We start from the raw sequence: 27,953 nt of genomic DNA on the forward strand, positions 1-27,953 counted from the left end.
ACATCCGCATCTGTACAGGTAGATCATGCATATCTGACATGTCATATATATATTTTGTTGCTGCATAGTAGTGATAAACAGATGTGCATATGTGGTGGTTTTCTGGACATGTACTGTTGATGTATTGTAATGCTGCACCCACCCTGTAGCAATGCCACAGGTGTGGCCACTGACTTTGCATCTCTCACCCTCTTATGTAGGTTCCTCCAGGATACCACCAAGGCAGTAGCCTGTAGCTGGTGAGTATGGTTTATGTAGATGCTTACCAATACACCGTGCATGTAATGGTGATGGTATATTCCATGCACACATCTAGCATACCTACACAAATTGCATGTTGTACATGTACATGTATTGTTGCTGTTAAATGCATGGCATCACAGGGGTGACCATGACGGGTATTGGAAGGGTATGTCAGACACCTGCATGATAACTAACATCCTGTCATTGCAGAATGTGTCCACATAGAGTAACATAATGGTGGGACACATGGCCTATAGTAGGGACAGGGACATGTTTGGAATAACGCTTTATTGGAAAGGCTCACCCAGACTCTGCTACACTTTGCTGTGAGGGAAAGGTTGGTTTGCTTTTCATTTGTTGTATTTTGTATTAGTTTATTGCCTTTTTATATTTTGAGTGTTGTGATTTGTTTTCTTTACCTTGTGTTTTGCTTGTGTTCTGCTTTTAACTGCATATTAAAACCTCAAGAGACACCACAGCTCTGTCTCTTGTGAGTCAGGCAGAAATTAGAACTGATCAATTAAGGACTCATACATAAGATATACAAAGTCACCTAAGGTTAATCATTTGTGAACTGAGGGGGTGGAGCCAAGAACTAAACCTTCTATTTAAGGGGTAAAATAAAACATTTCAGAGCTTTATTGGAAAGGCTCACCCAGACTCTGCTACACTTTGCTGTGAGGGAAAAGTTGGTTTGCTTTTTCTTTGTTGCATTTTGTATTAGTTTATTGCCTTTTTATATTTTGAGTGCTGTGATTTGTTTTCTTTACCTTGTGCTTTGCTTGTGTTCTGCTTTTAACTGCATATTAAAACTTCAAAAGACACCACAGCTCTGTCTCTTGTGAGTCAGGAATAAATTTTTCCTCAACCCCCCACCCTGCCACTTTCGTGTTCTTAAATACCACTGTCTTTCTAGTTGCCTATCTCTTGTGTTAATTTGACCATATATCTCATTTCCTCTCTGCTTTCACTGGCTTGTGTGAATAAGCACACGATTATCATTTTGTAAAATCACTCCCCTTCAACTATTTAAATTTATTGGCCATTCTACTGTATTCCATAGTACCAGAATACAAAAGTGATCACCCCCTTTCTTTCTATTTTGCTGTTTTAAAAATAGTGACTCTCCACTAAAACTTAACTTTTTAGACAGGTAAAACTTAAGTTATGTACTTTCACATCTAATTTCTCTAGTGCACAATGCACTGTTTAGGATAAACCATTTTTAATTCATCTTACCTTTAAGCATCCCTGTGACTAGCACTTGCTCTAATACCTTCAGGAAAACACTAGGAAGCCTTAAACTGATACAAGCACTCAACTCTCCTTATTAATTAGGAAAAATTAGTCATAGGCACTAAACAGCCTATAATTGCAAAGTACCTTGCTAAGGTAAGGGAAAACAGCTCCTGTACTTTTCAAAAAAACCAACAAACCAGGCATGTCCAAGGGTCAGCTTCCATTGATTTCTCCTGTCCACCTGGTGAATCTGGGCATACTGGGGCAATGCAGCAATTGCCTCATGTACGCAGACATCCCTCTCCTCCTACGACACAGCACTACAACCTTTGAGAGATGCAATTACATAGCCAAACTGGAAGCAAAGCTTTCTCCACCCAAGATTGTGCTAGACAGTCAAGAGGAGAAGGTTAAAACCCACACTACACCTCAAGCAACACATAGCCCTTCTAAACTCACACCACCAACACCCACACATAGCAACACTAAATCCACATATGCGGAGGCCATTAATGGTAACCTGCCCAAGCAACAAGCACCTCTGAAGCTGAAATGCAAACAAACACCAATCACAACCAAAGTGTCACATAGCTCACAACACCAGTGTGCCACCCAGCAACAGCCCCTAAGGCAAGACAACTTACCTAACACTTTAGTCATAGGTGAGTCTATAGACAGGCACACTGATGTCCCACTCATCAGGCTTAACAAGGAGAAAATTGCAGTCAGCTGCCTGTCGGGTGGTAAGATCCGCCATATAACGCATGCACTCAAGTCACTCCACAACAAGTACAAATATGTCTCTGTCATCATCCATGTTGGAGTGAATGACTTGAGATGTACCTCCCTGGACTACATGAAAAGAGACATGGAAGAGCTCTCAGATTATGTGGCCCAGGCAGGAATGACCCTAGCCCTGAGTAGCATCCTGCCTTCACCCAGAATGATACCACAATATAAGGATAAAATGATTGACTTCAACAATTGGCTAAGCTTCTAGTGTCATTCAAAGGGGATCCAGTATCTGTCTGCCTGGAATGACATGATCGACAGACCACGATGTTTTGCCAGAGATGGTCTGCACCTGTCACCCCTGGGATTCAGGTTACTGGCTAAGGCTCTTGCCACCCCCTATAGTGCCTTTTTTAGGCAAAGTTCAAAGGACAAAACCACCACCGTAACAGGTACAAGCATGCAAAATCTGAAGGTAATGCTACTCAATGCTAGAAGTCTAAACCTCAAAATGCACTCTCTCTGGAGGCACTCCTAAAAATGGAGAACATCAATATCTGTACAGTAACTGAGACCTGGTTCAAGGCTCCAGAGAGCACCCCTGCAATACCAGGCTACAACTCTTACCACACGTTTCGGCCACCAAATCAGGATTGAAACAATAAAAGTGGAGGAGTGTCCATATTCACCAAGGATATTCACACCACCAGGTTAGTTGCCCAACACAATGCATCTGAAATTCGCCAGGTGCAACTAACACTAGGTAAAACTGCAATTCAAATTGTAACTTTCTACAGATCCCCCACCATGCCCCAAGATTCTCACTACACCTTTCTAAACATACTGGAAAATATTAATATACAACCAAACACCTTAATACTGGGTGATTTCAACTACCCTGCCATTAACTGGGAAAACTACTCATGTACCAAGACCTTTGACCAGCAGTTTTTGGAATTCATAAATTCCAATGCCCTGGATCAGCTAATCCATAGTCTCACAAGGGGCTCCAATATCCTAGACCTGGTCATTACCAACATGAGAAATTGATGCTCCACACCTATGGTCACCCCCTCGTTGGTCAGGTCAGACCATAAGCTAATCACCCTTAACATCCACATCCCACCCCCACCCCCCAGTAAGGAAACCTCCATAAAAAACTTCTCCAAAGCCAACTTCATGTTACTCAAGTCAGATGTTACAAACTTCATGACACACATGCAGACGGGAACTGAAAGTTCGACTGCTGAATCCTACACTAAGGCACTGTAAGATCACATCCACTCATACATGAATCGTGCCATGCCAAATAGAACCAAGATGTTCTCCTCCAAAAAAAGGAAGCCAATCTGGTGGTCCCCTGCCATAAACAAACTTTATAACAAAAGGAAGAAACTGTTGCAGAAAAGAGGAAACTCCCAGGATGCATAAAGCTCCTTTACCAGCCTCAGTAAGAAGCTGAGATCCCTTATAAAATCCTTCAAAGCTAGTTATGAAAATAAAATTGCCAAAGATTCCAAAGACAACCACAAGGCATTCTATAACTATGCCAAAAATCTAAATGGCAATGCTCAGATCTGCTCTGAGCTACAACAGAATGGCATTAAATATACTGATCCCAAGGATATTGCCAATATCCTGGCAGATCGATTCAGTGCCAACTTCACCCCCCCCACCCCCTAAATTGCCCATCTCAATACCGGAAGATTGCCAAATTCTGGTAATAACAACCACCACACAGGTAAAGAACGTACTCTCCAAAGCTAAGAATACAGAATTAATGGGACCAGATGACATCCCTGGCTGTGTACTACATGAACTACAAAATGAACTGGCACCTCACCTAAGTGTAATGTTTAATCATATCCTCACCTCAGGCTTCGTACCCACTGAGTGGCACACAGCTACAGTTATCCCACTCCACAAGGAGGGATCCACCTTGGATCCCGGGAACTACCACACCATCAGTCTGATGAGCCTGATCTGCAAGGCCATGGAATGTATTATCATGGAACTTATAAACAAAGACATTGGCAACCTTAAAACACTGGGTTCGTGAAATGCAGATCTTGTCTTCTGAACCTGATTGACTTCTTTGAATCAGTCTCCAGAGCCGTGGATGAGGGTAAGCAGTCCACACAGCCTATCTGGACCTTGGCAAGGCCTTTGACACCATCCCCAACTCTGGAATCATAGATACACTTACTAAGCTGGGCATTAATCCCTACATCACTCGATGGGTTGCCAACTGGCTTACTGACAGAACCCACACTGTAAAATTAGCTGACTCCAAATCCAGCTCTAGACAAGTGACAAGTTTAGTACCTCAGGGTTCAGTCCTAGGAGCTCTCTTGTTTGGCATATTCTTCTTTGAAGTACAGGCCAACACTAAGGGACTCTGGCTAACAAAGTTCACAGATGACTGCAAACTGGGAGCCATTATTGAATCCCCAAATGATATGGATACTTTTCAAACGGGCCTTACAGAAACAGATGCTTGGTGTAAGACCCATGGGCTCAATCTCAATGCCAAGAAATGTATAGTTATCCCCTTTGGGAAAAAACATGTACCCATGAATTACCACATAGGTGGCAGTACACTAAACACTGAAAGTATGATAAAAGACTTAGGGACACAGGTGGACAGTGGTCTCACCTTTAATAACCACATTGCCACAACAGTCAGGAAATCCTTCTATGTGGCACACCTCATCACTAAGGGCTTTTCATCCAGAAAAAAGGATGTCATTGTCCCACTGTACTCATCCTTCATTAGACCCATTATAGAATACAATGCCCCATTTGGTATGTACCTCTCAAGACATCTGCAACAACTGGAAAGGGTGTAGAAATACCTCACTAAAAGAATCACAGGCATAAATCAGATGCCCTATGCTGACTGCCTTAAAAAACCTCCAGCTATACTTTGTTGCATATCATCTACTCTGAGGTGATCTCTGCTTAACATACAAGGCCATGTCAAACCCAGAGCTGTTGGACATGCTACACTTACAGAAATCCCAATCCCTCAGAGCCAAACACTCCAGGGATCTAAACCTTGTCATCACAATAAACAAAACATGCTGGAGGGATAGGTTCCTGACCCAGAGACTCCCCAGACTCTGGAATAGACTGCCCATACATGTCAAGCAGAGCGCCTCTTTGGACCTCTTCAAAAGGAACCTTGATGATTGGATGGGAGAAAGGAACTTCACCCTGGGGATCATGTCAGTCACCCTGCTAGACAGGGGTCCAGGGAAGTAAATAGTGTGAGAAGAAATAACCAGGGAATTGTTATGGCTAGGCTTGTATAGGCCCTAGGGCCAATAGCCTAGTACCAACCTATGAACCTATATACAGTGCAACACCAGTGTATATACCTGTAGGACAATGGCAACTGCTGCAGAGTTACACTATGGCATAAAGCATTACTGTGATCCACATTATCAGCTGGGACTAGGATATAACATGTGGTGTTCAGTGTATGGGACACTGCAAAGTGACACACATGTGTGGGCCTTACTTGTCATGCATCTGCAAAAAGGCTGAAGGAGGGGGTGTCAGCATAATGCACCAGTGCACTGCAGCAGGGATCCTAAGGATGCTAAGAATGGCTGTATCTGCACATAGTCAGGTTCAGGAACTGTGGCAGACATAACCCTACCCCCACAGCAATAGTGACGGCAATGTGTGAACACCAAGGGATGTGCACATGAGTAGACCTTGCAATCATGCAGATTAGGGGGACATTTGTAGGGCAGACTGAACATGCACTGGCAAATGCAGATGGCCCACACTAATATACCGCTGCCAGGAGTAGTGACTGCTGTAGTACACATAACAGCAGGTGTGACACAGCATCATAAGGGTGTGCACACATATGCCCACACCGGAGTGTATGCATCATGGTCAGCATCTGCACAGCTAACACATTCCATAGACACTGCATGTGAAAGTACAGGACATATGTCACATATCGGGCTCGTGTACTGTTAAGATATGTGGTGATGTGGTCCCATGGTAGATCAAGGATGGGTGCGTCATATCAAGAAGGGTGTGTGCACTTCCCATAGCCACAGTATGCTCTGATGGTTGTCAGTGTAAGAGTATTGGATTGGTCATACACGGTCCGCTGATGTTGACAGCTGTAAATCAGACATCAGGCATTCACAAATGACATCTGTCAACATATCATTCCAGGTATGTGTTGCTGAAAAACATAGGGGCTGTGAGCATTAAAGCTGACATAACTGACACAGTACTACACATTCAACAATGGGTTGTACACCTGTGAGGTGTGGTGCACAGTACATGGCAGGGTGCAGAACAGGTGCAAGGCAATACTGTGTACATGGGTGCAGTGGTATCCAGGGGAAGTGGCATCACCTAGTGACACAGCACATGCATCACACACATGTATACTGTTGCTAGCATGGATTGACTATAGCTGCACTGTATGCTGTTGTATACCATATGCTATGCATGTTAACAGATGGGTAATAGGAGGACTGTGTGTACTATCATGGTGCAACCTCATCTGTATGTGTGTGTGTGTGTGTCCTGGTGGGTAGTTAGTCTATCTGTAGGGTCACTCTGGTGAAGTGGAGGGAGGTTGATGCATGTAGGATGCATGTGTGCATGTGTATGTGTTTGTGTGGGTGGCCATATATGCACACGTGTGATTGTGGGGTGTTCATACAGCAGTACCTCCCTTTGGGATTGTGCAGTTCATGGACATGGGCTGCCACATTACACACCAGGAATACTTGTCATGTATGTAATCACAGGACAGCTGATAGTATAATAAGGTCTTTAGCATGGAACAGGCATTGAGAGGGAATGTAGACACCAGGAATACCCTTAATATCACATTCAGCAGAGAGGTAACCTACAACCCACGTATGCAGCACTATAGATGCATTGGGGAAGTACTCGTCAACACCAGGGAGTGTATCCATATATTATAGTTGTCACATGATAGGCTGATTGAGCAGCATATCTGGCATGTACTGAGCAATTCATACACATGACACACCAGTGCGTGATATTATGGAGTGAACATAGAAGCCCACACATATAGGGGCCATGCTCATGATGTCTGGACATACACAGGGTGAACAGTAAATGACAGCAGTGAGGCTATCTAAAACCACTACACAAAGGTCAGGCAGGTAATGTAGTAACAGGTCTTGAGTTGTGAGCTTGTCTAGGCATTTAAAGCACTGCTATGTTAATGAGTGGTATCAATGTGTGTATGTTACCAAGTGTGATGCAGGCTGGGGAACCGATGGAAATATACGTGGGACTGTCTGTAAAGTCATGAGCAGGTAGGTATTATGGTGGTGTGTGCGTGTGTGTGTGTGTGTGTGTGTGTGTGTGTGTGTGTGTGTGTGTGTGTCCACGTGTACTGTTAGGCAATGCTTTACAAGTTTTAAAATGCGTTTATTGTTTTCCCCCACAGGTGGCGAGGTGGGTCAAGATTCCTCATGCATGCAATCTAATGTTGGTGTCCAAACAGACACAGAAGATGATGATAGTACTGTTGAGGCACAGGTGGGATTGTCAGGGGCCAAAACAGTGCCATCATTTGGGATCCCCCTTTTAGTCACCCCAACCCCTCACACAGTTTCAGTCCCTATACATACCCCATCACCAGTGGCCATAGCGGAGGGACAGCTGGAGTTTGGTGGCAGTGCACAGGAAAGTGTGGTAACCATGCCTACTGTGTCTGGTCGCAGCAGGCATAGCTGGATGTCTGGCAGGGCACCACATAGGCAGATGTCCCGGTGTACTCATGGTAGGGCCTCTCGACAACATGCCCCCGACAGAGGCGACATAGCTGGTACCAGCAGGCGCATGTTTCAGGCTGTCATGGTGGCACAGGCATGTATGGAACATTACAAAAGGCAGGGCCTGAGGCTGCAGAGGGCTGCTCTCACATCTGCAAACGATTACTTCCGTGAACTGTCTGATGCCATCCGTGCTTATCCCGAGCTCATAGATAGATGGTCTGGTGAGATGATGGCCTTCATTGACCGTGGTATGTCCGTGCTTGAACGTGTGGTGGGGGTGCCTCAATGGCTGTGTGGATGAAGGCCAGCAACACCAACAGCTGACAGTCAACATGGATGTGCTAGGAAACAAAGGGGCTCCTGTAGTGGCAGTACCATCCCCAGCAGTGTGGGGGGGCACTGTCCACACCACATCCCAGCAGGCCAAAAGCACATGGTCCTGGCCAGTCCCAGGAGGGACCAGGTACCAGCAGACATTTGTCATTGTCAGGTGAGAGTAGCACATCGAGGCTTGTACCTGGACATGCCCATGGAACCCCTGGCAGGCACAGTCTACATCTCCATGGCTGCAGGCAGTGAACTGATTACCCTGCCAGGTATGGTCTGCAGCTGTCCATAAACACCTGTGTAAGGCAGCCACATGGCAGAACTGTATACATGCATACCCACACACTATACAAACACACCTAGGACAACCCCATACCTACACACACCACATCACCACACCCAGTTTACCTCAGTACACCCATCACCCACACACACATGGTGTCAAATGTATGGTCCACCCTCAGCCTCTGGCAAATCAACAACACACCCTGCGCATATGATGATACCTGTGCCACATCCCTGTCATCCATACCACCAATGCAGAGACAAGCTAATATGGTTCTGATGCACACAGTGACTGCACTACAGTGTACTACAGTACTGCAGTGTAATATGTTGTAAGGAGTAAATTGTAATGCATATATATCAGGTAATGATGCATTATAGCTGTTAGTAACACTGATTGATTGTGGTCTCTATGTATCTAATGCACATGCCACATGCATAGCAAGGTGTTGCATTATCATGCCTCACTGATAGGCAGCAACAACACTATCTGTACTACCGTGTGGCAATGGGTATTGTAATAGGAGTATGTGGCCTAGGAATGCTGTACCCTACAAATAAATGGACATAAACACATACACACACTTGCCAGAACACAATGGGTATCCCATGCCTATCAACCCATGTCTACAATGCTGTTCTGATAGTACTGCATGGCTCGTGTAGTCGGTATGGAGAGGAGCTTAACAGGGTACATGTAATGTCCCATACAGTAGCAGCCACAACTGGCTATGGAAATGGGTGTTGTGGGGGGTTAAGGCCCTGATGGAATTTCCACTTACAGGTGTGCTAACACACAGACACTGCTATACTCAGTCATGCACACGTACACATGTGTCAGTACTGGGGTGCATCTCTGCAGGTGGTCATAGTTGTGTACTTAGCTATTGTCCAAGGAGAGATGGGTTGTGTACGGGTTGTGTGTACAGTGGTATCCTGCCACCTGCCATGTGACAGTAGACAAGCCATCGACATACACTACTGTGGTGACCCTCAGGGTGGAAGTGGCATGCATCAGCCATTCCGCCAGGTGCCTCCTGCACATGGCCACTGAGGTGATTAAGTTGACATGCATGCAACATGCATTACAACACATAGTAAGTATCTTTGATGGAGACCTGTACCCAAGCATGTTCAATTGACTGTGGTAATGTAGTGGAAGTTCCTGTCTCATATGGTGCGTACAGGGTATTATCTTCAATATGTGTCAGTTCTTAGACAGCTGGGCAGACATGTCAGTGTCAATCAAGCTTCGGATGCCTGTAAATATCCCAGTGGGATACCTGCCATCTGCACATATGGACAAGGAGTGACAGTCATCCGCTTGGCAAGTAGCTATGCCGTAGGATGAATGTGTTGACAGATAGAAGTTTGACAACAACATGTATGCCATAACTACATGTCAGGAGCCATTGCTATCATGTGCTGTCCAGACGGTAGTCGACAGTTACATTCCACTTGTCGGATCATTACGCAGTAGGGGTTATATACTGTGACACTGCTCGCACACCAGGGATACAACAGGGAGGCCTCAGAGTCCAGCTATGCTTACAGGTGTGCTTGTTGTCAGTACTAAATTTAGAACTCTTCTCTTGCATTGGTAGGCACTGTCAACAGTAGTACCACCATCATACACTACATGCCAGTGTGACAGCATGTACCCTGGGCTACTACCCCTGTATTCAATAAAGTCACATGGATAACAGTGTTGTATAGGCCTCACATACATCTGTGTCCCAGTCATGACACTCACACCCTTTGCTACCATAATGACATCACATAGGCACATGTATTGTACATGGCATTACATACAGGTATTATAGATGTCATTACCCTGCTATGTTATCAGACTGGGTGGTGTGAACTGGTTACCAGGGCTAAACCATGCTTAGCAGGTATCCACATTGCTGCAATATAACAGCTAAGCTGATTTGCACACTGGTAAGCGAAGCCTACACTGTGTAAGCACCTGTACATTTACCTGTAGCTTAGCACCGCTTAGCTTCACACAAAACTGAGCAAATTAGCTTAAAGATGCTCAGAACTCCCTTAACCACTCTATATCTGACATCCCTTGTTCTGCCCAGCAACAAAATGAACAGCCCTTGAAACCAGGACCCTGTACACTAATGTCACGACACTTAACCACTACGCCATGACCAATATGAAGACAGCTGTTGTTTTTCCAATATATCTGTTAATACACATATTGATTAGTATTGAACAATTGCTTTTACTACCACAATTGTGTAGTACTTGTTATTAATATGGCTGTTGCATCACATATATTGTTTTAACAATGTACACATAGCAGATACATACGTTGATATATATCTGGGAGAGTATACACAACCATGAGGTTTACACATGGCAGGAATATGGATATGTGCATAAAATAGGTTGATTTATGTTGACATGTACATACATATGCATATTCATACATATGTCTGTATACACATCTGTATAGTGCAACATATATATGGACATGTGTGCATCTCTTTGTATGTATGTATATATATATATATATATATATATATATATATGTATATATAGCTATATATGTATGCACATCCTATGTGTACAGATATGCCCATTTATGTATATATATATATATATATATATATATATATATATATATATATATATATATAGATATATATAGATATATATAGATATCTATAACTATATGTGCATACATATCTATTCTGATATACCTATTACTGTCAATATATATGTAGATATCCGTAAGTATGTGTGCATATGTATCTCTATCTGTATATGTGTAGACATATATTGCTGTGTATATGTATGTATCTGAGTGTTTATATGTATATATATATATATATATATATATATATATATATATATATATATGTACATATACATATCCATGTATGTCGATATGCATATGTGTATGTATTTATATAGATATATGGATAATTATATATATATATATATATATATATATATATATATATATATATATCCACCATATCTCCTGAACATGGAGTGGAGCCCTACCTCAGCCCCAAAAGTCCCAACCTCGTAGTGCAAGGGGATGTCAGGAATGTAGTGCAGGTATATATGTAGACTATCGGTACTGTGATAGGGGTTGTCTTTACAGACATGTTGTGTGTGGGAGGTCACATCTGCTTTTAACATGTGTGCCATTGTCTACTGACAGACATCCTATGAACATCATAGTACAGTACCACTGCTAGCATATTAATCCTGTGGACTACAGCAGAGATATGGCCAAGAAATGTGGATAGTCTGACACACTCTGGTCAGTCCAGAAGTATACACAGAACTCTTTACTGCAAGACATGTAGACCAAGCCTGAGAATGTGGATGTTAACAGCCATGTAGATGGGTATAACATGTAAATACTGGTATACATTTGCCCCCATAGGTTATGTATTCACACACCCCTGTCAGTCCTGCCACATAATAACCGCTGGTACAGAGGTGCAATGGCCACATACTACCCACTAGTTTGTGACATACTTCTGTACAGCATCCCACTGCTTTGTCTGACAAACATAACTGTTTGGTGGCCTAGCAGCAGTACATCTGGCAAGTATCCGGACATAACATCACACTGGGTATGGACACTAAGCTGCTAGGCATGTAAAAAAGCACTGTGTAGGCTACAGGCAGACTGCCACAACACGGGTCTACATTTCTTATGGTGGAATACACATGTAATTGCATATATAGCAGACTCTACAGGCATGCCACAGCACAGAGTAACAGACATCTGTGTGAAAGTACATAACTCAACCAATGTGACACAGCCACAGCCACATATGGTAGCCAGCGTAATATTACAGTATATGGACTATCTGATCAACACCATCCTCATATGTGCCACTCACACACTAACCCTACATATACTGTGCCACTACACAGTGTGGTCCGATGCCTGTCGGTGGTATGGGACATGTGTGTGTTTGGCCCTACAAACATGTAAGCCAATAGGGTAACATACAGTGGAGCAGCATCCACCATCAGATAGAACAGGACCAAGAACAATGACATCTGCCACAGTCTGTACACAGGCCAGGGTACATATTCACAATACACACACTGTCGACAATCCCCATAAGTACACAGACCCAAGTACTGTACACCCAACCACAGTATGCCCAGGTTATGTCCTCAATGAGAACCCCTACTATACATAACCTGTGTTACAATCTTATATCCCACTGGCTTGTTATCAGATATGATGTCACTAAACTATGGTGTACAGGACATATGTACCTCTTACTGCATGACATATGTACACAGGTTGACAGAGTTGTTGCTGGATGCACAAACACAGGGCCAATATTGACATGTTGCTGTGATATCTTCATACATTTACTGTTGTAACAGGGTTTGTTGCAATATATGCCCTATGAGGGATATGAGGTCAGTAACTCTCATGTCTGTCACCATGTACTGTCTGCAATCCTCACAATATGCTTCTGCAGTTCACAGATAGGTGATCTGCGGGTAACACAAGAAACAAAAGGCAACACACACTGCCCAGTCTGCAGATAACCCTACAGATGGGGGTTTCCTCAGTAACATAGCACAGTCATGACAGGTATTACAACATGTAGAACAGCCATATCCACACACACCCTGTTAAACCAATATTACTCCAAATGCAGAATAGCAACACTTACATTCTGTATTCATGTCAGGCACATCCCCCTCCTGTGCGTTGGCCTGTTTGCACAGTGTATGTTGTTAGAGGTAAATCCCCAATGCATCTGTGATGCTGTTTGCCAAACAGCAGATCTAGGTCCTGCTCAAAGTGAATGAAAAGACCCAACATCAACATGGTGTTCCTAGATATTGGAGTGTGTTTCCATGCAATTGGCTATGGGAATGTTACCACAGCGGTTCCACATGCAATCACCTAGAGGAGGGCTGCAATTCTTGTAGAGGCCATCAGCTGATCATGAGCATCACTAACAAAACACATGTTGCTGCCTAAACTAAGCAGGTGTAAGTCTCCACATCAAATGCTGAAAAATGTCCACAGGTGGCAAGACAAATCCAAGGAACAAAATATAATCCACAGAGACAAGTTTTATTTCATAAAAACAAGTGGTGTAAGCACTTCCGTCTTGCTTCTGTGAGCAAGACTTCATCAAACAAACAGAACTAATGGAAAATGCAACTATTTAAAGTGTCACATGCTGAACATCAATTAGTTTCTAAAATCAAAAGTTACAGATATTTAAAAACATTTCAAAATAAATACAAATGCTAAATGAATAAGCATGACTAATAAGCAAGCATGAATAAAACTAACCAAGAATGAACATGCACACTGAGGATGACCTGATTTTAAAAATATTATGAAAAGCTTTTTTTTAAAAACTGTGCTAAATAATTAATTGAAATGCAAAATGAGCAATTAATTTAAAAGAAGCAATTCTTTCAAACGAAATACCCACTAGTAAAATCAATTAATACCCAGCCTGTCAGTTAACTAATATAATACAAAAAATACAAAGAGTATAAAAAAGTAATTCTAGTAAGGTCCAGTGATGTAAACAAACAACAAATGTGCAGAAGAAATGATCAATTACCTCTGCAGACTCTTCAGTTTTAATACACAAGACAAGGAACATAAATCATTTAGTCCTGGAGCATTGGAGGCATTCAATTTTATTTGACAGAGATGACAGTGGGTATGTGCCAGATGGCTATACAAGGCTAGGTGATGGGTATAACTTGGCATCAGGCCACATGACAATGGTCTGCAGTGTGGCTCAGGGGTGTAGTGTCTGGATTGGCCCACACAGGTAGGGTTTTGTATTCACCATCCAGTCACCTGGGTAACTATTGTGAGTGGCCATTACTATGCATTGCTTGCCTTGTATGTGTTTTTTAGTCCATGACATGGACAGTGTCTGGGATGTGCACACATCCCAAATGCATGTACAGTGACATGTGGAACTGTTCCTGGGGTGTCTGGCCCATGTTGTGTACACAAATTGTTATCATCAGATGTGCCAATCCTGGCCTCATGTGGCAGGAACCCATAATGGATAGCAGGTTGACCCTGTACCTACATTTATAGCATGATACAGGTATTCCCTGGTGTCAGTGGCATCTGTCCATACAGGGCATGTGTTTACGGCATGGTATGTCCTTTGTGGGTCACATTTGATGGCACCACAGGTGTTGCAGGTGTCCAGTGGGGAACATAGTGAAGGTGCACTGTCTGCATGTACGTGCCTATTATACAGATGGATAGGGTGCCATGCCATCTGTAGTCCACTGCAATCACACCATGGTTACTATCTGTGGGCAATATACAGGGTACTACCAACATAGCGGTTGTTGCCTAGGCAAGTGTGTCTGTGTATGAGGCATGGGTTGAGAGTGTTCTTTGGGTAATACAAGGGTTGCTAACTTTGTTCCCCAGGCCTTGATGTCACATGTAGGGGGTATAGATTTACAGCCCAACCTCTCAGCTAGTTCACATCTGCTATCCCTGTAAGGTGGACATTGTGACATATACTAGGGCCACCATATAAGAAATTTGCAAAACCTGCTTCACAATGACTCCAGTTGTTACACACTAAAACCTCCACACAAGATACAAATGACAAACACAGACACACACACACCTGCCATGTCTGACATTAGAAATCCTACCTAACAAGTTTATTACATTACAGAACTACGCAGTTATAGGATTCACCATGAAGATTACTAAAGTACTCTTTCCACAAAGGTGCATTTCACAGTGAATGACATCAGCAGGCTTGCCAAAGTAGGACATTTGAATTGTAGTGAGAGTGACTAGACTAAAAAGCACTGCTCCCTACACAGGCATAGAAACACACACACAAACATCCACACTCGTCATGTGTGGGAATAGAACCCCTACCAGAGTACTATATCACACTATTGCATTATGCTGTTATAGCCAAGGAGATTACTGGGCTACACCTTTCCTAAAGGTGTATTTCACAGTGAATGACATCAGCAGCCTTGCCAAAGTAGGGCATTTGATTTGTAGTGAGTGTGACTAGCCTAAAAATCATTGCTCCCTATACAAACAAATTAACACACACACAAACATCCACACTTACCATGTGTGGGACTAGAACCCCTACCATAGTTCTATATCATACTACACCATTACACTGTTATAGGATGCACCACGGAGACTACTGGGCTACACTTTTCCCAAAGGTGTATTTTACAGTGAATGACATTAGAAACCTTTCCAAAGTAGGGCATTTGATCCGTAGTGAGTGTGACTAGCCTAAAAAGCATTGCTCCCTACACAAATACAAACATCCACAGCTGACATGTGTGAGACTAGAACCCCTATCAGCGTTCTATATCACATGACAACATTATGTTATAGGATGCGCCATGGACATTACTGGGCTACACCATTCCCAAAGGTGTATTTCACAGTGAATTACATCAGTAGCTATGCCAAAGTAGGGCATTTGAATTGTAGTGAGTGTGTCTAGCCTAAAAAGTATTGCTTCCTATACAGACAGAGACACACAAACACACACACACACACACACACACACACACACACACACACACACACACACACACACACACACACATACACACACACACACACACAAAATTGCCATGTCTGGGAGTAGAGCTTCTACCTAACTAGTATATCACATTACAGCATTACGCAGTTACAGGATGCACCACAGAGATTACTGGGCTACACTGTTCCCAAAGGTCTATTTCACAGTGAATGACATCAGCAGTCTTGCCAAAGTAGGACATTTGAATTGTAGTGAGCGTGAGTAGCCTAAAAAGCATTGCTGCCTACAAAGACACACACACACACACACACACACACACACACACACACACACACACACACACACACACACACACACACTTGTGATGTCTGGGATTAGAACTCCTACCTAACATGTTTATTATACTACAGCAGTACACAGTTATAGGGCGCACCACGGAGATTACTAGGCTACATCTTTCCGAAAGGTGTATTTCACAGTGAATGACATCAGCAGCCTTGCCAAAGTAGGGCATTTGAATTGTAGTGAGTGTGACTAGCCAAAAAAGCATTGCTCCCTACACAGACAGAGACACACACAGTTGCCATGTCTGGGATTAGAACTCCTACCTAGCTAGTTTATCACACTACAGCAGTACACAGTTATTGGATGCACCACAGAGATTTCTGAGCTACATCTTTCCCAAAAGTGTATTTCACAGTGAATGACATCAGCAACCTTGCCAAAGTATGGCATTTGAATTGTAGTGAATGTGACTAGCCTAAAAAGCATTGCTCTCTACATAGACAGAGATACACAAACACAGTTGCCATGTCAGGGAAAAGAACTCCTACCTAATTAGTTTATTACACTACAGCAGTACGCAGTTATACGATGCACCACTGAAATTACTGGACGGCATCTTTCCCAAAGGTGTATTTCACAGTGAATGACATCAGCAGCCTTGCCAAAGTAGGGCATTTGAATTGTAGTGAGTGTGACTAGCCTAAAAAGCATTGCTTTCTATATTCTATACACACACACACACACACACACACACACACACACACACACACACACACACACACACACACACACACACACACAAGCACACAGTTGCCATGTCTGTGATTAGAACTCCTACCTAACTAGTTTATCACACTACAGCAGTACACAGTTATAGGATGTGCCATGTAGACAACTGGGCTACACTTTTCCCAAAGGTGTATTTCACAGGGAATTTCATCAAGAGCCTTGCCAATGTAGGGCATTTGAATTGTAGTGAGCATGTCTAGCCTAAAAAGCATTGCTGCCTACACAGACAAAGACACACACACACAAGTACGCACACACAGTTGCCACATCTGGGATTAGAACTCTTACCTAATAGTTTATCACACTACAGCAGTGCATAGTTATAGGACATGCAACGGAGATTACTGGGCTGCATCTTTCCCAAAGGTGTATTTCACAGTGAATGACATCAGCAGCTTTGTCAAAGTAGGGCATTTGAATTGTAGTGAACATGACTAGCCTAAAAATTGCTCCATCTACAGACAGAGACACACACACACACACACACACACACACACACACACACACACACACACACACACACACACACACACACACACAGTTGCCATGTCTGGGATTAGAACTCCTACCTAACTAATTTATCACACTACAGCATTATGCAGTTTTAGAACATGCCACAGGGATTACTGGGCTACTCCATTCCAAAAGGTGTATTTCAAAGTGGATGACCTTAGCAGGCTTGTTGTAGTAGGGCTATGGGAAGGGCAGTGTATGTGCATGGGCCATAACCCATTCATCTAGAGGTTGACACACCACATGCAGGCACACACAGGGTTATATTCCGCAGGTACATGTATACAGCTGCTAGATGACTACTCCCTTGTACAGTCATGTTGCACAGCTAGCACTTGCACCACATAGTCTGTAATGCTGACGGATACCAGTGGCTAATTTCTACAGTGAGTGACATTTACACATCATGTGGTTGTAGCCATTTGGCTCTGTGCTGGGTGAGCCAGGCCTCATGATGGATGGTTCTTTGTCATAGTCACTTTTTTCCACACATCTATGTATGTCTACATTTTGCTTATTATAGTGTGTTGTCCTTGGATATATGTCTGTATTCCTATCCACTGTGTGTGCAAAGCATGACTGGTGCATACTGAGGAGTGTATGCACTAACATCTGCAACTGTGAGATATGTATGGTCCACTGTTGTTTGCAGACATGGGCTTCATTTCTTTTAGTGTGTGAGCATGCCCAGTATGACCTTTCAGTATGTTGTTTTCTGACATTACCATCATTCCTTTAAGTGTGTGAGCATGCCCAGTATGCCCTTCTGTATTGAATGTGTGGATCCATTCCAGGTAGTTTGTACGCTAATGCAAACTTTTGTGTTGTACACCTACAGGTAGCAAACTGTTTCTGCAGGGTATCCGTAAATCATTTGGCAATATGGGGACAAACTGTGCAGGGGATAGTGCGTACTGTAGGTGATTGTGTCTGTGCTGCTTCTGCTACATGGTACTGCTGTTAGCAGAGATATTCAGACATGTGTACTGTTATACACTGTGATGTTTTATGTCCTCATGCACTGACAGGTGTCTATTCTTTCTCACAGTGATGTCTTGGGGGACAAGGGTGAATGCAGCTGTGTCCAGTATTGTAGGCAGATGCCTACATATTCATGGTAAGTTATGCTATTCTGGAGGGGAGCTGCAGACACTTACTGCTGGGTCTGTGTATCTGGTTCAGCAGCTTGGTACAGTGCTGGCAGAGGATCCCATAAATGTACATCCATCGACATGACTGTATGGCCTTATCTTGCTGTGGCAATACCTCACAGCTGTACAGATTCACACAGGTTACCCAGCGGCAGGGGCCATGAGTCAGGACATTACTCCTATTGTGGTGTACGGGCAGGTATGTAGCAACCCATTTATGTGTTTGCAGCCAGAGATAGTGTGTGCACACAGCCGTGTGTCGGATCTAGCACATTCCATGCTGCCCATGCTCCCACCCCCCCATTATTCTACCCTCTTCCATACATTATGCATACATTCTCTGATACTTTCCCTAAGGTTATCACTTCATCACAGCTGTGTTTTGGTGTTGGTCCACAGTTCATGCAGTGTGACATGGTGGACGTGTTACTGTGGTTTGTCCACATGGCCTTGCATATGGCTTATATGGAGTGTGTTATGTTGTTATTTGCATGTCCATGACATAACATACATTGGCAGTACATGTGAGACACAGGCCTTTGGCAGAGGCCTGTAGGCCATTTGGTCTTGATGGGGGCCAGCTGTGGCAGGCTGTTGCATTCTGTCAGTCCTACAGTCTCAGACCGCCATACAGTATATTCCAGTGGGGTGACAGGGTAGGTGTGCTAGGTATTCATGCCAATACTTTCTATCAGTCTTAATCACCTTTTGTGAATGCTGGCAGGGTGCTACCTACAGCTAGGGACACACCTGCATGGGACACCTGCACTGCATGCTGCATTCTTTTGCTATTGCCATATACAGGTGGGGTCATATTGTACCCATTCCCCACAACAGGGATACGACCAGAGAGGTACTTGTGGGTGGTGTTTGGGTGAGCTGGGTGCATATGTGCTATGGACACTACTTGTATCTTATACACAGATATGCATGGGGGGTGTTGGGGCACTTGTACCCCTGCAATAACACTTGCCATTCTTATACTCTGCTCCAGGGTAATCCCCAGACTGTGCGCAGAACTTGTCATTCTAAGTGTAATGAACATTAGGATGTTGAGCTGTAGGGTGTTGTTAAACTTTATGATTGATATAAAGTTTTTATATGATTTACTATCAAAATGTGGAAAGTCACTTAATGGAAACTAAGATGGCCGAATGCATGTTTTCCAGTTTCCATAATGCCGATCTGGAAGTGTTCAAATAATCATTAGCAAATGGTTGTGTGGCATTCACTAGTATGGGATCGATGTTCAAATAACTGATCACACTACAGTGGGGATCGGGAAGTTTACCCTTTTCTTTACTGTAGTGTGATTTCTGAGTTGGAATATATGATATGCAGGGGGTGTAAGGGGTGCGTTTGCAAAGTCCAAGCTATAAAGTAAGTTGCTCCTCCTGTCTTAACTTACAGTTTTGGACTGATTGAAGGTGTTGGATTGGTTGGACAAGAAAACCTCAAGGGCAGCACAAAGCAATGTGCTGAACTAGTGGTTAATGGTGCCAGGTTGTTACAGTATTTTTAGATATGTTTTATTTGACATACAATTTATATTTATTGTCATTTTACGCAGTGTATAAAAGTAGTTAAAACTTATTTAGTGTACTGTCAGTTTAAATTGTTATTGCTTTTTCAGAGTTTGGCGCCAAAACAGGCTATTTAAACCTTCCAGATCCACCTTGTTGTTGTTCTGAGGAAGTCTGGTTATATTCAGATGAAAGTGCTTAACCTTTGAAGTTCGGTGGTTGTTTTGTCTTGTTTTACAATAAATTTCGTTCTTCCAGTTCGAGCCGAGGATTTGGTCAGTTTGTCTCAGCTATTACACCAGGCATTCGTGGGTGTTTTTTATACAGTTGCTTGTGGTTTTACATAAATACAGTTGCAAGTATAGAAAATTCTTGGAAAACCGCATGTTTATCAGGTCAAATACAGGAATGGTTAAGGAGAGGTGAATTTAAACCAAAAGATGAAAGGTTAATATTAGCGGCCCAAGATAGTGGACTACATACATGTTGGTTAGCGGCCCAAGATAGTGGACTACATACACGTTGGTTTACAAAGTCCATTCAACATGTGGGAGAAACAGACAAATATGAGTTTTATAAAACAGAATTGGAAACAGTCACACATTTTGTTGCTGGTTGTGATAAACTAACAGCAAAAGGACTGTATACTTACAAGAATAAAAATCTGACAAGACTGTTGCATTGGGGATTGTGAAACACACTAGTCATAGGTGACTTGATAGTGAGGCACACTGATGTCCCACTCACTAGGTTGAATAAAGAGAAAGTTACAGTCAACTGCTTGTCAGGTGCCAGGATCTGTCACATAACACACAAACTCAGGTCCCTCAACAACAGGTACAAATATGACTCTGTCATTGTACATGTGGGTGTGAATGACCTGAGATGTACCTCCCTGGACTACATGAAAAGAGACATGGAGAAGCTCTCAGATTATTTAGCCCAGACGGGTATGACCCTAGCCCTTAGTAGCCTCCCACCATCACCCAGAATGATACCACAGTACAAGGAGAAAATGATTGATTTCAACAGTTGGCTAAGTTTCTGGTGTCATTCTAAGGGGATCCAGTATCTGTCTGCCTGGGATGACATGACTGACAGACCTAGATGCTTTGCCAAAGATGGCCTGCATCTGTCACCCCTGGGCTTCCGGATACTGGCCAAGGCTCTTGCCACCCCTATAGTGTCTTTTTTAGGCAGTGTTCCAAAGACCAAATTACCACTGTAACAGCTACAAACAAATGCAGTCTGAGGGTCATGCTGCTCAACGCTAGAAGTCGAAATCTCAAAATGCACTCGCTCAAAGCACTTCTTAAAATGAAGAACATCGGTATTTGTGCTGTAACAGAGACCTGGTTCAAGGAAGCAGATAGTAACCCTGCATTACCAGGCTATAACTCTTTCCATACCTTCCAGCCCCAGAACTTGGACCGAAGCTCCAAAGGCGGTGGTGTTTCCATACTCATAAAGGATGCGTACACCTCCAGACTGGTAGCCCAACATGATGCATCAGAGATACTTCAGGTGCAGCTAACATTGGGTAAGACAGCAATTCAGGTTGTATCCTGCAATAGGTCCCCAACCATGACCCAAGACTCACATTCCACGTTCCTCAGCACACTGGAGAATATTAGGGTCCATCCTAACACTCTCATTCTGGGCAACTTAAACTACCCTTCCATGTACTGGGAAACCTACTCATGTACCAATACACTTGCCCAATGTTTCCTGGAATTTATTAATTCCAATGCCCTGAAACAGCTCATTCTTACCCCCACTAGAGGAAGCAACATCCTTGACCTGGTCATTACTAACATGGGTTTCCATTGCTCTGTACCAATAGTCAACTCTTCCCTGGTTAGATCCGACCACAAACTAATCATCTTGGAAATCCACATCCCACCCACCCCCCCTTGCAAAGGTAGCCATCATGAAAAACTTTTCCAAAGCTAATGTTGGGCTCCTAAAAACAGAGGTGGCCAACTTCACGGCACCCATACAATTGGAGAACAGCTGCATGACTGCCGAATCATACACAGATGCCCTGTAGGAACATGTACACAAATGCATGGCTCTCGCCATACCCAATAGAACCAAGACGCTCTCCTTCAAAAAAAGGAAGCAAATCTGGTGGTCCCCTGCCATAAGCAAACTCTACAACAGAAGAAGGAAACTGATGAGAAATAAGTTGAAGTCCCAAGACTGGAAAATCTCACTTATCTGCCTCAACAAAAAGTTGAGATCCCTCATCAAATCCTCTAAAGCTCGCTATGAAAACAGAATTGCAGCAGATAGTAAAGAAGACCACAAGGCCTTCTATAGTTATGTACAGAATCTCCATGATAATACCCAGATTTGCTCAGAGCTGTTGCACAATGGCACCTCCTATACCTAGCCAACAGATATTGCCAATATACTGGCTGACAGATTCAGTGCCAACTTTACCCCCCACCACCAAAGGAACAGTTACAATACCAGTAGATTGCCAGGCACCCAGTATTACTGCTGTACAGGTTAAAACAGCACTGTCCAAGGCCAAGAATACAGCTTCTATGGGACCTGACAATATCCTTGGCTGTGTTCTACATGAACTACAGAGTAAACTGGCACCTCACCTGTGTGCCCTGTTCAATCACAGCCTCATCTCAGGCTTTGTTCCTAGTGAATGGCGCATTGCTATAGTCATCCCTCTCCACATATGAGAAGTGACTACAGACCCTGGGAACTATTGCACCATTAGCCTGCCAAGTCTGATATGCAAAGCTATGGAACACATCATCATGGACCTAATAAACAAAGATATATGGAACCTCCAAACTCTGGATTCCACACAGTTTGGTTTTGTGAAGGGTAGATCATGCCTGCTCAACCTGGTTGACTTCTTTGAGTCAGTCACCAGAACTGTGGATGAAGGCAAGGTGGTTCATACAGCCTACCTTGATGTGGCCAAGTCCTTTGATACCATTCCTCACTCAGGAATCATAGAAAAACTCACTAAGCTAGGCATCATCCCCTATATCACTAGGTGGGCTGCAAACTGGCTCACAGATAGAACCCACAGTGTGAAAGTAGCTGACTACAAGTCAGACTGTCGACCAGTCATGAGTGGAGTCCTAGAGGGTTTGGTCCTGGGTCCTCTCCTGTTTGGTATCTACTTCTCTGAAGTTCAGGCCAGCATGAAGAGACTGGCTGACAAAGTTCACAGATGATTGCAAGCTGGGAGCCATAATTAACTCCCCAAATGATGTTCACATCCTACAGAAAGGCCTCACTGAGACAAATGACTGGTGTCAGAACCATGGGTGTAAGCTCAATGCCAAAAAATGTGTAGTCATCCCCTTTGGAAAAAACTTGGTTCTCATGAATTATCACATCGACAGTAATCCATTGAACACAGAAGGCATCATAAGAGTTCTGGGAACATAGGTTGACAGCAACCTCCCTTTTGACAACCACATTGCCACTGTGGTCAGGAACACAATAAACAGGACATGCTGGAGGGATAGATTCCTATCCCAGAGACTTCCCATACTCTGGAACAGGCTACCCATCTATGTCAAGCAAAGTTCTTCATTAGCACTCTTCAAGAAAAATCTTGATGAGTGGATGGGAAACAAGAAATACACCCTGGGGATCACTTCTGTGTCTCTGCTCATCAGTGGCACAGGAAAATAACTTTATTGGGTGGCGTAAGCCAGAGAACCTTGTTGGCTAGGCTTGCATAGGCCCTTGGGCCGATAGCCTAGTACCTACCTATGAACATATGAACCTATGAACCTATGAACATCTCATTACTAAGGGTTTTGCATCCAGGAAGAAAGAGGTCATTGTCTCCATCTACTCTTCCCTCATTAGGCCAATCATTGAGTACAATGCCCCATTTGACATGTACCTGACTAGACATCTACAACAACTGAAGAGGCTGCAAAAATACCTCACAAAGAGTATCTTAGGCCTTAAACACTTGTCCTATATGGACAGACTCAAAAAACTCCAGCTATTCTCTGTCTCATATCACCTACTTAAAGGCGATCTCTGCTTGACTTACAAAGCCATGTCTGACCCAGCTCTGTTAGAAATGCTACATCTAATGAAATCACAATCCCTCCACACTACACACTCCAGAGACCTCATCCTCATTTCCACAATCAACAGAACAAGCTGGAGGGACACGTTCATAACCCAGAGACTGCCAATGCTATGGAGTAGACTTCCCATTCATGTCAAGCAGAGCACCTCACTGGGCCTCTTCAAGAGAAATCTTGATTAGTGTATTGGAAATAGAAAAGGCTCCAGGACCATTAGCCTAGTACACACCTATGAACCTGTGAACAATTACAATACTGAAGTAGCTGAAAAACACTGGAAATATGAGCCACAAAATATTATAGAAAATGATGAAGTTTATATCACATGGGATCACCCATTACCAGGCATTCAAAAAATAGATCCGAGAAAACCAGATATAGTACTCCAAAGACAACAAAAGTAATATCGACCATTGAAATTGCTAGATCCAGTGACTACAGTATCTTACCTATAGAGATACACAAAGTCATAAAATACCAGAGTCTGCAGGCAGAAATGAGAGCAGTTTGGAAGAAGGATGTCCAAACAGTTCCAATAATAGTAGGAGCAACAGGTCTTATAAAAAAAGGTTCTACAACCATACTTAGATATGTTAACTATACATGTAACTCTGTATGACTTGCAGAGTGAGTCATTACTGGACACATTGCAGGTTCTGCAATGTAATGAAACAATATTAATTTAATGAACTTTAAACATACTTTGACTTAGGAATGTGGTCCATTCCTGTCATGGTATTAAAAACCCAAAAGACTTGGAGAAATTAAAAAGGAACAACTACTTACTCCTGAAACAAATACTTTATGTGAGAGATGTAGTTAAACTATGAAATTGTAGGCAGGACTCTCACATGCGGGCAAAGTGAATGCCAAACAGGTTGTCAGGACACACATGCTTCCCACACTAAATAAGGACATGACACATATGCAGATGTACTCACTAGTAACTTACCAAAAGATCAGAAGCCTTCCAAATGGAAACTGCTTACAGACATAACAATGCAAAAGGTAACCACAACATAATAACACACGCACCAGTGCCTCAAAATTAAGCCCATATGTTATAACACCACAAAACCAAATGTAATGGTCATAAGTGACTCCATTGTGAGACACACAGATGTTCCCTTCACCAGGCTGGATAAGGAGTGGGTTATGATTAGTTATCTGTCAGTTGCCAGGATTCATCAAATCACTCAAGCACTCAAGTCACTCAACCACAGGTACCAGTATGACTCTGGCATAGTCCATATGGGGGTGAATGACTTGAGACATACCTCACTGGACTATTTGAAGAGAAACATGACTGAGCTTTCAGATTATGTGCCAAAGGCAGGTATAAGCCAGGCCATAAGTAGCATTCTATCTTCTCCAAGGATGATGCCACAAAACAAACAAAAAAAAAATGATTGACATTAACAATTGTATTAGCTTTTGGTGTTATTCCAAGGGGATCCAATATCTATCAGCCTGGGAAGACATGGTCCACACTGCTTTGCCAGAGAGTTCTGCACCTTTCTTCTCTAGGCTTTCAGATAATGGCAAAAGTATTAACCAACCCTATTGTGCCTTTTTTAAGGAGTGTCAAAATAACCAGCCTCCTAACATAAGAAAATCCTCTCTAGATAAACTCAAGGTACTGCTGTTTAATGCTAGGAGTCTAAATAAGAAACAAACTGTACTCCCTGGAAGCACTCCTTACTTTGGAAGATGCTGACATCTGTGCAGTCACTGAGACATGGATCAAATTAAAGGAAAATATTCCAGCCATGCAGGGCTAAAATGTCTTCCATGCATTTAGACCACAAACTGAGCATGAAAGAACCGAAGGAGAAGGTGTATCCATCTTCAAAGGAGGAGGTGTATCCATCTTCATTAAGGATAAGTACACTTTGAAACTGATCAAACAGCATGACTGTCTTGAGCTAGTCCATGCCCAATTAACCATAGGCAAAGCCCCCTCCTGCATCATAGCTAGCTATAGGTCCCCATCATGAAACAGGAAAAGCATATCACATACCTGAACTAACTGGAGTCACTTGCCATACAGCCCAACACCTTAATCATGGGTGATTTTAATTATCCTACCATCAAATGGGAAACATATATGACTACAAGCATGCTCAGATGTTCTTGAACTTTATTAATGCAAATGCCCTAGAACAGCTAGTCAGAACACCCACAAGAGGCTCAAATGTCCTGGACATAGTATTCACTAACATGGGAGAGCAATGCCCCCCCCCCTCCACCCCCTTGTGATCTCCTACCTAGTAAGATCTGACCATAAATCAGTCTCGTTCGATGTAATTATAAGACGAGATACATCACCAAGCTCAAAAATGCTTAAGAATTTTTCTAAGACAAGTTACCTCCTACTAAGGGATGGTATAAGAAGTTTCAAAGCCCCCATGAACACAGATAAGATGTACTCCTATGCAGAGGTATACACCAATGCCCTGTATACCCACTTAAGCAGGTGTGCAGAACTGGCTGTACCTGACTGGATTAAAACCAGGTCTTTCCAAAAAAAAACAAGCCAACCTGGCTATACAACAAGAGAAAGAAACTAATGTCCAAGATCAAAAAGGAACTGGCTCAGCAGAGGAAAAATATCCTTCTCTAGCTTAAACAAACAAATTAGAGATCTTGTCAAGTTCTCCAAAGATATTTACAAATCAAAAATAGCCTCCCTAGCTAAGAATAATTGTAAGGCATTATTTAACTTCTTCTGAAATCTAAAAGAGGAAACTTAGCCCCCCCCCCCATCCCCTCCTGTCATACCCCAAAGTATACCTGCCACCATTCCTCAGTCAATTATCTCAAGAGAGCAGGTCATCTCAGTGCTCTCCAAGGTGAAAAAGATCGTACCAATGGGACCAGACAATATCCCAGGTTGCCTTTTAAGCAACTTAAAACATGACCTAGGTGAAGGTATAAATGCATTCCAAGCCTCACCCCAAGCTGAAAGTGATAAATACACCGAAGCTTACAATAAATCCCTGTACAATCACTTACATAACTGTATAAACTCAGCTGTATCAGATAGACTCAAAGTCAGAGCCCCAGGTAAAATCAAGCTGCCATGGTGGACTTCCAGCATCAACAAACTCTACAATAAATGCAAAATGTTGGTGTCCAAGAAAACAAAGACAGGGACCCAACAATGGAGAAACACCCTCCTCAGCCTTAACAGGCAAATAAGATAACTTGTCAAGTCTTCCAAGAGCTCCTTTGAGAGAAAACTAACAAGTATATGGCCAAGAATAACCATAGGGCCTTTTACAGCTATGTATGTAACCTAAAGGATAGGACGAAAGCATGTGCAGAACTGGTGGCCAATGGTAACACAAACACTGACCCCACAGAGATAGCAGATAGGTTTTGTGAAACTTTCACTACGTTATCCCTTCCTAACTTACAACAAGCTCTCCCCCGAACTCTCCCC

The sequence above is a fragment of the Protopterus annectens genome, chromosome 1.part1, assembly GCF_019279795.1.
Source record: "Protopterus annectens isolate FY-2018-M chromosome 1.part1, PAN1.0, whole genome shotgun sequence".
Lineage (NCBI taxonomy): Eukaryota > Metazoa > Chordata > Ceratodontiformes > Protopteridae > Protopterus > Protopterus annectens.